Raw genomic sequence first — 16,083 nt, forward strand, 5'->3', positions numbered from 1 at the left:
TAAACACATAACAAAACCATGTGAATCATCACTGTAGTGAAAAGTAAGATAGAATTATCAAAATCAGATTTTGGAAAGTAATAGAATGGCAGTTGCTTTATAAAGAAAGATATGTAGTACATTGGTGCTTCCTGTTCGTGCTCTGAATTTCAATGGAAATACCACTGACAGTATAGGTCTCCGTCAATTTCACCATTAGAGCCTTTCTGTAGTCACTCCTGCCAGACTAAATATGCATTGAAGCTCCTTCCCTTTTGGGAGATAAAAAGTCACAGCACAGAACATGAAATGCCTCAGCAGTGCTAAACTGGTTTACTTCTGCTAGACTCACAACTGCTGTTAGCCAGGCATTTGGGTGAAATAATAATAACAATAATAATAATAATAATAATAATAATAAAATAAAAAAAACTTTTTATAACCTATATTAGGTTGAAACATGTATCACAAATTTTCATGTCACAGGCCTTTATTGGATTAGTGATAAAAGCTCAGAAGTGTTTGCATGATGAATTTTCAGTGAAATAAATAATTACAACCCCCCACAAGCCAAGTATAATTTTATAACTTAGAATATTCAAAATACCATATATTAAATAATCATCATGCTGTTAGAAAGGTTAGACTAAATTAAGACATATGGCATTGCATTCTCATTCTGGATAAGCTAATAAAACTCTGCTCAAAGATGATGTAATAGTCACATCTTCTGACTGAATTAAATGTTTAAGGTTGACTCAAAACAAATTGAAAAGTAAGGTACAGTCTGAACTCTCCTAATAACAGAGCATTCTCAAGTTTATAAATTAAAGATATGTGTGTATGCTTTTACACTAGAGAGTTGACATACAGGGAGAAAGTCTCCTAAAAATCTGTTGTAGGATCTAATACTTTTTGAGAAAAATGTGTTTATAGAACATAGTGACAGTCAACTTAATGAAAAATGTACAATTTTCCCCTAAATTTTGCTATCAGGATTGACTATTTTGATAATTCATAATTCAAAGCAGCAATATTCTAAAAGGAAGATTAAATTACAGGAGAGTTCTATGCTAATAACAGAATTTCTGGGGCAAACCTTTTACCTAGTAAGCCTAGAGGGCCTTGTAGATTTTTTTCTTCATTTCTATTCTGGCTATCCTTAGTTGATCCAACTTAACACTTTCTGGATACCCAAGGCCTAGGATACAAACCAGAACTGCCTTCTCCAAGTGGTGATTGATACTCAAGTCTTATTTGTTCCTCTCTTTTGCCTGTTTTTAAATGTTATAAATTATTTTCTTCAAATCTGTTGCCTGTTATCAAAGGAACAGCTCCTTTTTTTGGTAACAATAACCTCCTTTTTGCAGGTAGCATAGTCTGCATCACACTGAGTTCTCATATGTTCACATTGTACCCTCCAAGAGATAGGGATAGCATCTTTTTATCCATCATAGTATTTAGCACAAGATTCTCTCCATATTAGGCTCCATAAATGTTATTAGAAGTTAGTTGTTAAAGAAACATAAAAACTTAATATGCTCTTTCTCTGTTTGTGCTTCTGTTTTGACTAGGATGAAAAAATATTTTGGTCTGGACTTGAAGGTATTCTGAAGCAGTTATACCAGGTGAAAGTAACAGTTAGCAACAGGCAGAAAATAATTAGAAATAACTATGGTCAGCATACTACCTTTGTATTATCCTTCCTTTGTAATTCTCTCGGGTTTTTTTTGGTTAAAAAATTGATCTCTCTGATATTTCCACCTACTCATTTGCAGTTTCTGATGTGTAAACTCTAGATTCTATTGCTCACTTGAACTAGGTTACACCCATATTATAATAACCATCCAAGTGGAAGAGAACTCACTAAATATTTGTACTAAATAGGGGGAAATTGAATGTGTTACCAAATTTATGAAGAATAAATGCTATGAAGTGTTTGGTGAGTTATGCCTACTAGTTACAATGAGAATATTTAGAATAAGAAAATAAATATTAATTTTATTGTCCCACATTTTCATAATGTATTGTATCAAAAAATATTCTATACCAGCATTGATGACCAGAGACCTTATACTATAAAATCTTAGGTGCAAGGCAATGAAGACAGAGAGAAATATAGAGAAGGTCTTGTTTCTAAATTATTTTCAACCTTGAGTTGCAGTCAAGAATTTTGATTTTGTAAGCAATCACCTCACCAGATGTCTTGATACACTCCTGCCATGCCCTTGCTATTCCTTTTCTCAGTGGTGCATGTGCTTACATGTAAATAATAGACAGGGTACATTTAGACATGGGGTAAATTGAACACGCTTATTTGGCACTGAGCAAACATCTGCTGTATAAAATCAAAATTAATCACCATCATGAGTTTCCTGCACTAACTTATTGTCATCCATTTAGAAAATATCCGTTGTCCTAAATAATGCTAATAAAACACACAGAGACACAGACATTCGTTAGAACTTGAGCCCTTAGCTTTTGGGGTCAGAATTCTGTGACACTGAGCTCCAAAGCAATTGCATTTCTCATCATTTTCTGATCTCTGGGAGTTAGGTAGGGCTAAATAAAAATAATATCAGAAGGAGTACAGGAGTCTCCTTTGAAATCTTTGCAGAGCCTTCAGTGATTCTCCAGGAACCACTGATTTGAGTTCTGAGATACAGCAAGTTCCCCTGTTCAATGTCTAACTACTCTCTACCACACTGCACATAGTTATTAATGATGGAGCATTTCAAGCCAATGATATTAAAAAGCCAAAACACCAAGCTTCATTTAAAAGAAACCATGAATACATACCCTGAATTTTTCAAGTAAAATCAAAATGAATTCAATTATAGTCAGAATATTAAAATGCTGGACAATTTCTAAAAGTAGGCACGTTAATTTTTTTTAAAGACATTGTAGCATGAATTTGGGATAGTATTGGACTGTATGTAATCTTACTGGCACAGTAATGTTCTACATCTTCCAGGACATTAACATTAAAACTCCTGGCCCATGAAAATACTAAATATAATGATTCAGACCACTAGGGTTTACCAATTGCTTTACCACAAATGGACCGTGTTACCCATAACCAGGACTGGGCCACATTCTTTTAGGAGATGATTTCTCCATAGCTTCTGCTAGCTTCTATCCAATTTATTATTTAACTCATAAAATAATCTTCCCTCTGTCTGTAAATTCTGACTTATGAAGAGGTGCTTTTAGTTTTATATAATAATTGTTTGATGAAAGATGTTTCCAGTTTTTCCTCCAAGAAAAATGTCCTTACAAAAAGAAGATAAGCTGTTTAGTTAAAAGCAGAACAAAACTGGGTTCTAAAAAATAAAGATGAACAATGAAATATTTCAGGTTCTAGTGTACTTCATTCTTCATGGAATATAATTCAGTAAGTCTATGCATAGTATAAATTTCTTAACTTCAGAAATTATGTCACAGAAATATTTATAAACCTTATGTGATTCTAATGTGTCCCCTACAAGATTACTTCTGTTACTTTTCTGCTTAACTGCTTATCAGCTAATTACATAATTTGCCTCCCTGCCTAGTAAATTAAAATCCCAATTCTCCTTCTTATAGTGTATTCACTCCAGATGAGTCAACATCTGTACACAGAGGATAGCTACCATTCAGCAAGGATCCTGCTGTTTCCTAGTGTGAAATACTGAAAATGTCAGCAGGACTTAACACAGAGATGAGCTCCACACTGCAAAGGTGAAAACAAGCCAAAAATGTTTTAACTAAATGTGTTGTACATAAAACATATTCTATGTTAAATCAATATCTCTATGTTTTATATCCTTTTTAAAAAATTTGTCTTAGCAGTAGACAAAATTTCACTGTCCTCATTAGGACAGCATCTCATCTTTGTATACTAATTTTGAACTTTAAAAGGGTTCTCTTACCTTGACCATTTGTACCCTTATAGCACTCCTTTGAAGCAGAAGGGCTACAATTCATATCTTTAATTTACGTATAAGAAAACTAAGAATCACAGGAGCTATTATGTTATGATACTTGATTTCAATATATTTTTTCTAATTCCCATACAATTTTATTTACACAGTATTATGCCACCTTAAATACCTCATACTATGTTTATAATAATCAAACCCTGAGCCCTTTACTTTAGTTATTCTGGCAACTGCATTCTGATTTCTGGTGCTTTGAAGAGAGGAGTCAATTTTAAGATAGAAGTTTGAGGATATAGGTATAATGGTTTGAAGATATAGGTATAAGTGGGGAAGCCCAGATTAGAGAATGAAATGAAATGAGAGGACTACATTCTAATTGTGGCAATATGTAATAAATGAGGGCGGTGTTGGGAAAGTAAAACCAGGCCATCTAGTACTACAGTTTGCTTTTCTTTCTGTTGGAGACAAAACCCTGCCCTAGTAGCTAATTCTTTCAATTTTTTTTTTTTTTTAGCTTTTCAATCATCAGGTACTGAGCCGTTTCCACTCTAAAACACTCAAAACCTCTAATCTTACACTTTCTTTCCCAAATTACTTAAAATCAACCTCTCCTTTTCCCCTATCTCCTCACACATGCCTTCCTAACTGAGTAATGAGAGCCTGCCCCAAGCTGCTTCAAGTTTCTTTAAAGTTTTTTTTTTTTTTTTCTTTACTGATCAGGAAGCATCCCTACATTCAAGTATCCAATCTTCCCTCTATCAGAGAGTGCTTTTCAGAATGTTTTCAAGTAGGAGCTGAAGAGCACCAACTTGCAGGGAACTATGGTGGCTCTCCACCAGGAGAGGAGAGGTGGAATTCCCCTACAGGGTTTGTATAGGGCCTTAGAAAGTGGTCTAATGTGATATGATTTAGTGATAGCTCTAATTGTAGCACAGTTCACCCCAGCAAATGTATATTGAACACAAAGCCATTTAGTAGAAAGTTGTAGGTGTCTCTGATGGCAGAAATAAAAGCTGCACATCACTGTGTTTGTTAGTAATAGGTCATCATTCTCCTGATTCAAGAGTCTTTTCCTTTTCTCTGAATGTGACTGTATGAATTACCACTAGCTCAAATTTGCTATTATTATAGCAAATATCCAAAAGTGAAGAGTGGTCAGCCTTAAAGATTTTGTAACATTAGTGAGCACAGTGACTGAACTGCTGATTAAACTTGAGTTAAAAGGGAAAAGTAAACAGGAAATCATTTTTCTCATTCTGGAGAGCTAGACTCTACCCTGACTTAATGTGAGGTACATACTGATCAAATTTCACTGTAGATTGAGCATCTCCTAATTTAGTGAAACAGAATTTGTTAGAAAGGCAACAATGCATACGTATTTGAACCAACAGTAATAGAAAATGAATATTATAATGTTTTTAAACACATTCCTCCAAGATTACAAGTGCAAATTTGCCAACAAAAATGATTCTCACAAACGTGGCTCTGAAACACAGTAAGATTAATGATTCAAAGTCCAAAGAACAAAAAGCAAGTCATTTAATTCATTCAGAAGAGACAATCTTTGGGGCTGAATCAGGAGAAGTCTCTCTTATAGGACCTTATAGACACCTCTCAACATTGTACTTTAGGCAAGTATGAAATAAGCTTCATTGTACTGTTTCTTATGATAATCTAATACAATAATGATCAAGTACCCTCTGTCTTTCAGACAGTTAATAGCTGTGTGACCAAAAGCAAGTTTATATACCTCTGTAAGGCTCACTTCACTTTACTAATTGGGCCTCATAGATTTATTTTGATGATCTAATAAGGTGATGCTTAAACATAGTATGGGGTTTGGCCTGTGGTTAAGGTGTTAAATAGTAGCTATTCATTTAATCAAAATGCAAATTTATTAACTTAAAATAAAATACGTACATTTCTAGTGTCCAGAATTATTGTTATCTGTCAGTTGAAGTATTTTTATGGACTTAGTCACTTGGGATCTAATTAATAAATGAACAGAATATTTCAGAGTACATGGAGGAAGGATAGTATTGAAAAGCATTTCAAACAAGCCCTGATTAAATCTGGTAAACCATTTCTGCCACATCACTGAGCAGACTTTTGCAATAATACAAAGTTTGAACCTATCAGATGCCTCCTCTTTTTATCCTTGCCATGCTAGATGAATACAACACTGGTTCTTTGTATTACTAATTCTGAATTTAATAAAAACCACAAATCTATTATGTATTATGCTTCAAACAAGCTACAAACAATTGTTTAGATTACACTTTTCTTTTACATTTATTTTTGTCTTAGTTTCCTAAGACAAATTTACCATATAATATGTGGCTATACCAAAACGTTCTCAAGTTTTCATTTAAAAACAATTTATTGTGGTTACTTCCATAATACTGACAACATTTAGGTATTGCTTCTAACTAGTTTCTTTGTAAGCTTCTGGATCATTTTACTATACTATGTCCTGACTCCAGTTGGTAAAGGGTAAAGAATCAAGTTACCTATGACATGATAAAGAATCACTTGGTATTGTAAATTAACATACTAACATTGGTGATTATGATAGAGATTTTTTTATTTTACTCTTGTGGTATGTTAAAAATGTTTATGCTATGTTTTCAACACAATAATTTTAAAAGTCATTTTCAATTGTTAATCTTTAGAAAATGTATTTTCAAGTTTAAAATATATTAATGCTTTTGAGGAAAAAAAATCATGTGCTATTCCAAGAATTTTTCACAAAGGGACTAGTTTATAAGTTTTATGATTCTACTGCTTGCTCTAGTCATCTTTCCTATCAGTTTTGCTGTTGCAGGTATTGCACTCACTAGAGGCACAGAAACCTCTTAGGTTGTTTTGGGATTTCTCACAAAGGGAATAAATCTATGTATTGCTATTCAATCAGTGTGTCTGTGGAGTGGGGAAGGAGAGTCCATTGTTTCCTATCCTGTCATCTTAGCGACATCTACAACTATGTAATTGTTATGTTGCAAAATTTTTTGTGGAATTTTTCCTAGTGAATTTTGGTATTCCGTAATTAATTAAATAAATAAATGAAAGAATAATTGAAAGCATTGTTTTCTGACTTTTTCTGACGTATGTTAGAGTTGAAAATATACCAATAATAGTTTTCGTGTTGGCTCTTCATACAATCCAGTATACATTTTGTGAGAAGATTCTAAAGTAGAACAAACATCCTTTCGGTTAGAAATATGTTAGCATTAATCTACTCCTTGAATATCTTTCTTTAAATTCTTGAGGTGCTATGGAGCATTTCAAAGTGTTGATTTTTCTTCAAAAAAGTTCATATATACATTGGTGAAAGGATTTCTAATGGATCGCTGAGAACACTATTTAATACATGCTTTTGTTAGATGCCTTGTTCTTGCATGCTAATAAGATGACTCCCAAGGGCCACATCTTTTTCCATTGAATACTGAGATGGTTTTACTGCTCCTAGGACACATATGCAAATCACATTAAATTACAGAGAACATGCAACCCACTGTCAAACATCATAGGCTAATGATCATGACTGCTGAAGGGAATTTACCAAAAAATATATAAAATGTAGAAGAAAATTTGAATTAAACTTCTGATTTTATAAAGCTTGGATTGATTAGGATAAAAGAATATATTAAAGACTGGTAGTCTATGGGAATAAAAAAGGAACTGAAATATATGAACAAACGAACCTGTGTTAAACAATAAATGCCATTCATCTTCTTCTTTTATTGTCTCTTACAACCAGCAGATGCAGATGGACAACAGAAAATGAAGCCTCACTAGTGATACTCAATTGAAATATGAAAAAAGGAATTCATAGAAAATGCAATGCAGAATAACATTAGTATTTATTCTGTTTAACTTATCACAAGAAATGCAAATTGATTTGGGAAGTTTGGCTCTATTTGTAGCATTTGCCACTATCTTCATATTTTAACTCATATTTTTCTTTTTAAAAATTATTTGCATCATGGAATAGCTCTTCTCTCATGAATTAATCTTACTCTTTGTAATAATTTGATTTTGCTTTCTATATTGTACCACTACACAGTATAATAAAAAAATTTAAATGCAATATATGTGAGTGTATATATTATATATAATATATATCCTTTATCTATACCCTTTTATATATATTTAGATCTTGTATATGATCCTTATATATAATATATTATAAAAATATATTAATATATTAATATAATATATATTATAAATTATATTATATAGAATATATGTATATATAAGATATAAAGGATATGTAAGGGCTACATTATAATATACATAAAAGGATATATATGTATATAAAGGATAGAAATATTTTCTCTTTGTGACAAATTTTTTTCTTACCTTTTTAGTCAAAATCTGAAAAATTATTGTTTTGGTATAAAATATTGCTATTTCTTTAATAAGCAGAAAACAGTGAAGAAAAACATTTGGTACAAAATTATGACAGAGCCATGTCCTTAATTATGAAAATTAACAAATAAATTGAAAAAATAATTTGAAAGAAACAGAAAAGTGCAAAAGAGTAGAAATATAAATAAATCAACTGAGTGTTCTAAAAGGACTCCAAACTATGGTCAGTGCAAATTTGATGCAAAGGCTTAAAATATTATATGTGAAGTTAAGACTAAAGAATATGTTCATAATAGACACTAAGGAGTGCTTAAACGTTATAAGGGTATGCTACTTATAAGTATTTAAAAGTATATTTAAAAATCACAATGAAAAATATTTCTTAGTAAAATAAGATACCAAGTGTAACAAAACTAGAAAAATAAAACTAAATAGAAGATTAATTAAGTGGCATGCTGCCAAAATCTGAGATTAAGTGCTATTTAACACCTAAGGAACAAATAAAGCAAATAAATTTTAAGTTAAATACATTATTCAGGGGCATAGAAAAAGGAAAAGATCATTGTATGGTATTTTATCACACAATGAAACCTGCTCCAAACACCTAACACAAATGACATTGTCATCTTATATTGTCACTACTAAATACATTTTATTTCCATTGAAACACACAAGGGTATTATAATTATAATAATAAATTCAAATATTTATTTAACACGATATATAATCTACTTCATGTTAAGTACTAAATATATTTTTCCTCATTCGATGTTACCAATTTATGAAGTAGGTTCTATTGTAATCCCCAGTTTACATAAGATTAAATGAGATTTACAGATATTGATATTAAGAGACTCCCTCAGTGGTTTCCAATTCCACATGCAGGGAGCTTGGAAGTAGCTGGTACATCATAGCAAGTAAAAAGTGGAACAGACCGAGAAATTCTCAACTCTTCTAGGAACTGTAAGAGAGGTGAAGACAGAGGGCAAAATGATGTCCCCAGGATTGGAGAAACCAACAGGTGAACACAGAGAATAACAATTTACCTGAACAGAAACCACAGCAGGAACCAAAGCCAGATAGGTAAACATGAACTGTAATTAAAACATGCCTGGAAGCTCAGTGTGGACAACTCTTAGAAACTCCAGAGGGGACCCAGTCATAGGTGGGCCCCCACAATTTTATGAGATTTACCTGCAGGAGTTCAACCAGGTCCAGCAGTAAATATCTGAGAAAAATCATGCTTTTGGCAGGGGGAGATGAAAAGGAACTATTTTGAAATATGACAGAGTACTATGTTCTTAACAAGGCCTGACCTCACATGAAAATAGTTAACCAAAGATTCACATGCTGGGGTATTTTCAGAGCCTAACTGGATTGGTAGGTGGAAATACTCAATTCCAGCCCACTCTAGCCATCTTCTCCCACCTAAAAGTGGAAGAAAAAAATAGAAAAACTTGTGACATTCACCGTCCAGAGACACAGGCTCCCTAAAAGATTAAGATCTAATTATAGGACTATAGAACAATTTTCCTCCGCTCATACCCCTCATCACCACTTAGTAAAAACCTATTTACAGCAATTCCTTCTACTAGACATGGCAGGATATTGAAATTGTCAGACCTGAAATTTAAAACAACTATGATTAATATGCTAAGGGCTCTAATGGATAAAGTAAACAGCATAAAAGAACAGGTGAACTATGTAAGCAGAGAGGTGGAAACCCTAAGAAAGAACAAAAACCAAAAAAAATGTTAGAGATAAAAAAAAAAAACCCACTGTAACAGAAATGAAGAATGCCTTCGGTAGGCTTATTAGTAGGCTGGACACAGCTGAGCAAAAGACTTACACTACTCAACTTCAAGACCTACTATAAGGCTATAGTAAGTAAGACAGTATGGTATTGGTGAAAGAAGGGACAAATAGATCAATGGAAAAGAGCAAAGAGCCCAGAAATAGACTCACATAAATATATTTAACTGATCTTTGAGGAAGAAGCAAAGGCGATATAATGGATCAAAGAAAGTCTTTTCAACAAATGGTGATAGAACACTTGGACATCTACAGGCAAAAATAAATAAATAAATAAACAAATCTGGGCACAGACCCTACACCCTTCACAAAAACTAACCCCAAATGGGTAATACGCCATAATATATAATGCAAAACAATAAAACTTTTAGAAGATAACATAGAAGAAACCTAGATGACATTGCGATATGGCGATGAGTTTTTATTTTATTTTTAAGATTTTTTTTTGATATGGACCATTTTTAAAGTCTTTATTGAATTTGTTACAATATTGCTTCTGTTTTATGTTTTGTTTTTTCAGTCCCGAGGCATGTGGGATCTTACTCCCTGACCAGGGATCAAACCCGCACCCTCTGCATTGGAAGGCGAAATCTTAACCACTGGACCGCCAGGGAAGTCCCCAGCGATGACTTTTTAGAAACAATACTAAAGGCATGACCTATGAAGGAAATAACTGATAAGCTGGACTTTATTAAAATTAAAATTTTTCTAGAAGGCAAAAAAAACCTAAAATCTTTTACTCTAAGAGAGACAATATTAAGAGAATGAGAAGGCAAGCCACTGAATGGGAGAAAATATTTGCAAAGACACATCTGATAAAGAAGTGTTATCCAAAATATACAAAGAAATCTTAAAACTCAACAATAAGGAAACAAACCAATTAAAAATGGGGCAAAGATCTTATATACCTCAGTAAAGAATATATATATGGATGGCAAATAAGCATATGAAAAGATGTTTCACATCACATGTCATTAGGGAAATGCAAATTAAAACAAAAATGAGATACCACTACATACCTATTAGAATGACCATAGTCTGGAATACTGACAACACCAAATGCAAGGAGCAACAGGGATGTTCATACATTGCTGGTGGGAATATAATATGGTATAGCCACTTTGGAAGACAATTTTGCAATTTCTTGCAAAACTAAACATACTTTCACTATATGATCCAACAATCATGCTCCTTGATATTTACCCAAAGGAGATGAAAACTGATGTCCACACAAAACCCTACACACTGATTTTATAGCAGCTTTATTCATAATTGCCAAAACTTGGGAGTAACCAAAATATTCTTCAGTAGGTGAATGGATATATAAACTTTAGTACATCCAGACAATGGAATATTATTCATTGTTAAAAAGAAATAAGCTATCAAACCATGGAAAAGTATAGAAGAAACAAATGCATATTACTCAGTGAAAGAAGCCAATCTTAAAAGTTTACATACTTTGTGATTCCAACTATATGATATTCTGAAAAAGGCAAAACTACAGAAACAGTAGAAAGATCAGTGGTTGCCAAGAGTTGAGGTTAGGGGATTGATGAATAAGCAAAGCACAGACAATTTTTAGTGAAGTGAAAATACTCTTTATGATACCTTAATGATGAAGACATGTCATTACAAATTTTTCCAAGTCCATATTATGTACTCTCCAAAAGTGAACCATAATATGAACTGGGGAATTTGGGTGATTATGATGTGTCAATGTAGGTTCACCAATGATAACAAATGCACTATTCTGGTGAGTGATGTTGATAATGGGGAAGCTATGCATGTGTGGGGGCTGGGAGTATATGGGAAATCTTTGTACCTTCCTCTTAGTTGTGCAGTTAACCTGAAACTGCTCTTTAAAAAACTCATTTAGTGAAAAAAAAGAAACTCCCTCAACATTTCATTGTTGGTAAATAAAGCAAAGAAAATACAGAAACATTTTATCTCACTCTAGAATTAATATTCACTGTCATTATTCTATACTGCTGCATACAAAGGTGTTTCTTCTCCAGAATACACAAATATTATACTCTTAGAGGATGTAGCAACACAGGTAATCTCTAATAGAAGTAAGGTAAAAACACTATAAACTTCATTATTGCAGAAAATTATTTGATAACATTCAACACTTATTACTGACATTGATTCAAAGTAAAATCATAAAATCACAAAAGACACCAATGAATCAATCTTCACTGTGTCTATTCTCTTTTCTATGTAACATCACTGCCCTTCTCATCATTTTTCTACCTTTTTGAATTGATGTTAGACTTTTGACATGCTTTCACCAATAAAATGTAGAAAAATTGTATGTAAGTTTGGAACCCTAGACCTTAAGAGGTCTTGCCTCTTTTGCTTTGACCATCTCATAATCTTGAGATCACCAATATATGCAGAAGATCATTTTATGAGAGACCATTTTATAAGAGACCACAGGGAAAGAAACTGAGAGCACCCCACCTAGCATTCTGCACCACCTGCCTGACATGAGTGAAGCCATCTTGGACATTCCAGTCTCAGTTGAGCTGCCAGATGACTGCATCCACATGCAATCTCAGTGGAGACCAGCAGAAGAGGCAGTCAGATTGCCAACCCATAGGATCATGACAAAGAATAAATCATGATGTTTAAACCACTAAGTGTTGGAGTTAAACAGTAAAAATTACTAATTCAAAAAGATTACTTCCTTTTCATAATAATTAATTGTTTCAAATCACCACACAATGTGGTAATTAATAGTAAAGTATTAAATTTTCCAATAAGGTTAAGAACATAAATGGGCTGGTAATGTACTGAACAGATAAAGTTTGAGGGCCAGTTCCTATGGAAGAGACTGGTTATGTCATCAGCAAATGCATTTCCTCTTCCTGAGTGCACAGCTAAACTATTTCCAAGTCACAATGTATCCATGTGGGTCCATGTAATTAGTTCTTACCAGTGAAATATAAGCATAAGTGACATGTCACTTCCATGCCATGGCAAGTTTATCTTTTCCTCACTTTCTTTCCCTCTACCTTCCAGCTGAAATATCTTGAGATGTTTAGCTATTCGTGGAAGTTGCTAAATTCAAAATTGGGAAGGATTTTAGGCCTCTGAGTCATTGCTGGAAGAAGAGCCCCCTTGACTACTACCACCACTAATCATACTCGGTAATAATGTTAGGAAGAAATGGACTATTATTTTGTTAATCTACCAAAATATATGGTTTATTTTTTACTTGACATATTGCATAGCCTATTTAATACAGTCCCATTGGTGAATCAGCTCTCTCATATTCCATGTGGCTTATGTAAGACTGACTATTTTCCTTGTCTTCTGAAGAGTGAATACATGACCCATATTTGATCAGTAAAAGTCCATCAGTATCCCAGACACAGTGAGCGATTCAAGAATGACACAACCCAACTGGGACCAATCAGCACATTCTCTGGGGCATCTATGCCAGAATTATCAGAACAGACTTTTCCCCAGTTTTGGAATTAGAAACTGAATGGATGTTATAAATTGAAGTGTCTGATATCTATCATTCCAGGTCTAATGAAACAATTCATTTGTTGTGGGAAAGAATGAAGGCAGCGTGCAAATAAAAACAGAGTTGAGAGATGTGAAAAGAAAGAAATAGCCTTCAGAACACATTTTGAGGTCACGGTTCTAGTTATGCCTAAAGTCAGTCCTTCCTCTGGAATTTTAGTCAAGAGCTGGTTAATTTTATTTGTTTTCTTTTAGATACAAGTTAATTTGAATCAGATTTACTTCAGTTGCAAACAGAGTCCTAATACTGCTTATTATTCCTATTTTTAAATATTTTATTGAAGTTTTACATAATATAATAAAGAAAGTAAGTTTTGGAAGACAGAGAAAAATTATATATAAATCTTGACCTAGGAAACTTGATTTTATCATTTTACAATATATACATATGTCAAATCATCATGTTGTACAATGCAAGGCAATATGTCAATTATAACTCAATAAAACTGGAAAAGAAAACTCAATAGAATAAAATAACAAATTAACCAATCTAATGAGAATTTGCAAAGCTTGGCATTATAACATAAAGTAAATATTCAAATAACTTAATATTCTAAAAGAAATCAATTTAAAGTAAAATCAACATAATTTGGTTGTGTTTCTATTCTATTTCACCTCAGTTGGTTCATCTAAGTTAGTTATGGTTGTTCCATTAATTTGCAGTGTTTGCTAGAGGAGTGGTCTTTTGATTGTTTAGAAATGGGCAAGTGCATTATTTCTGGACAATAAGAACTAAGAACTTGGCCTGTTTTGGTCAGAGAATGGCCATTTAAACTTTCCTCATTACTAAGAATGGAATAAATGCAGAGATAGTCTCTCATCTTCCTCTAGATACAGTAATGCATGGAAATGACTACTAGTACCAGCCTGAAGACAAATAGATTTCAAGAATGTTAGAGTTTGTCCACGACATCATTGAGTAGCTATTGTCTCCACACTTGGAGAATGTACTGCCTCAGGTCTTTTTGGTTATTTTGTTTGTTTGTTTGCTTGTTTCTTTTTGTTTTGTACTTCCCTCACTCTATTTTGGCAAGTTTGAGGCAGCTTCCAAAGAAAAATTTGCCAGAGCTCATTCTCTTGAATGCACTTCAAGTATATTTTTATTATTGATACCCCAATACAACATTTTAAGTATAGATTTAAAGGATGGCTCAGAATAAGTCAGGATGGGTTCTTGGAAGAGAGATTTTAGAGATATCAGTGAGATTTCAAATCTTCCTTTTTTTCTGAGACTGGTTATAAGATTGGATGGTATAGGGAAAGAACCACACTTGACATTATTATTGTTAGTCCATAAATCATAGTGAGTTAGAAAAAAATCACTACTGAAATCAACACGTGTTTGTATATCTGAGTGTTTAATTCACTTTCAACAGCAAAAATTCAAGGAAATATAGTTAAAACATTCCACAACAGAGATAGATCAAAATATGAGAAGAATCGAAAAGGAGAAAGAGACACGCCTAGTTATGCAAAATTTTTCCTTATCCTACTCTAAAGCTTATTTAAGGACATAGAGCCATGTAGACTGACCTTTACATGAAGGCCTACCTTAGTATCCTAGAGATAGTGGATGGCAGTGAGAACTGAGATTGGAGTTCATATGTAGCATTCAGAAGCCTGCGGCAGCTGCCGGATTTTGTCTGCTTGGGGCAATAAAGGAGGCTTGCAATTTTGGAATTATGTAAATTTAATCTGCATAGGAATTATAAAGAGTAAATATTGGACAGTTTAACAACTATGAGAAGGAACCATCCGAGTTAATCTAATCAGAGGTAAGGAAAAAACAAAAGTTAATCTAGCAAATAATATAGACCAGGAAGGAACCCCTTGAAACACATGCAGGAAGTTGTAAGTAATGCAAGAATTTCTTCTTGGAAGAAACAGATTAAAGAACATGGAACTGATGAAGAAGCTAGATAGGATGACAATAAGGACCCCTAAAAGTAAAGATGTAGATAAGATATTGAAACTTAATCAGGTTCTCAAAACTATATCAGAGAATTAGCTAGAGCTAACCCAGTATCGAACTTATCTGAGAGAGAATCACAGGTCATTTTGACCCTCCGCTTGAGGTATCCTGCAGAACCTGTGTGGATGGTGACTTTCTTTGGCCTACATATAAATTTTATATTTTTAAAATACAGAATGTAGCAAAAGACTCAAGTATCCAAAGAGCCTAGAGATTAACGTGCTATTCATTAGCTCAGCTCCTAAACTACTGAGGAAACCTTCCATGGTAGAAACTCTCACACCCTAGAAATTCCAAGATTACTAGTTAAAATGTAAAAATATAACCAATCTCTTTATTACTTTCACTTTCAAAAAACTCCAGGAAAAAAGCAGAAAACACACCATGCCTATTTTTTTTTCCAAAGTATTGTTTATAAGAAATACTGAAACAGGTTACAACCAATAAAAAGCCACTTTGTCATAAACATACATTTTAGCAAGTATCTATTTGATT

This window comes from Eubalaena glacialis, chromosome 6 (genome assembly GCF_028564815.1).
Source record: "Eubalaena glacialis isolate mEubGla1 chromosome 6, mEubGla1.1.hap2.+ XY, whole genome shotgun sequence".
NCBI lineage: Eukaryota > Metazoa > Chordata > Mammalia > Artiodactyla > Balaenidae > Eubalaena > Eubalaena glacialis.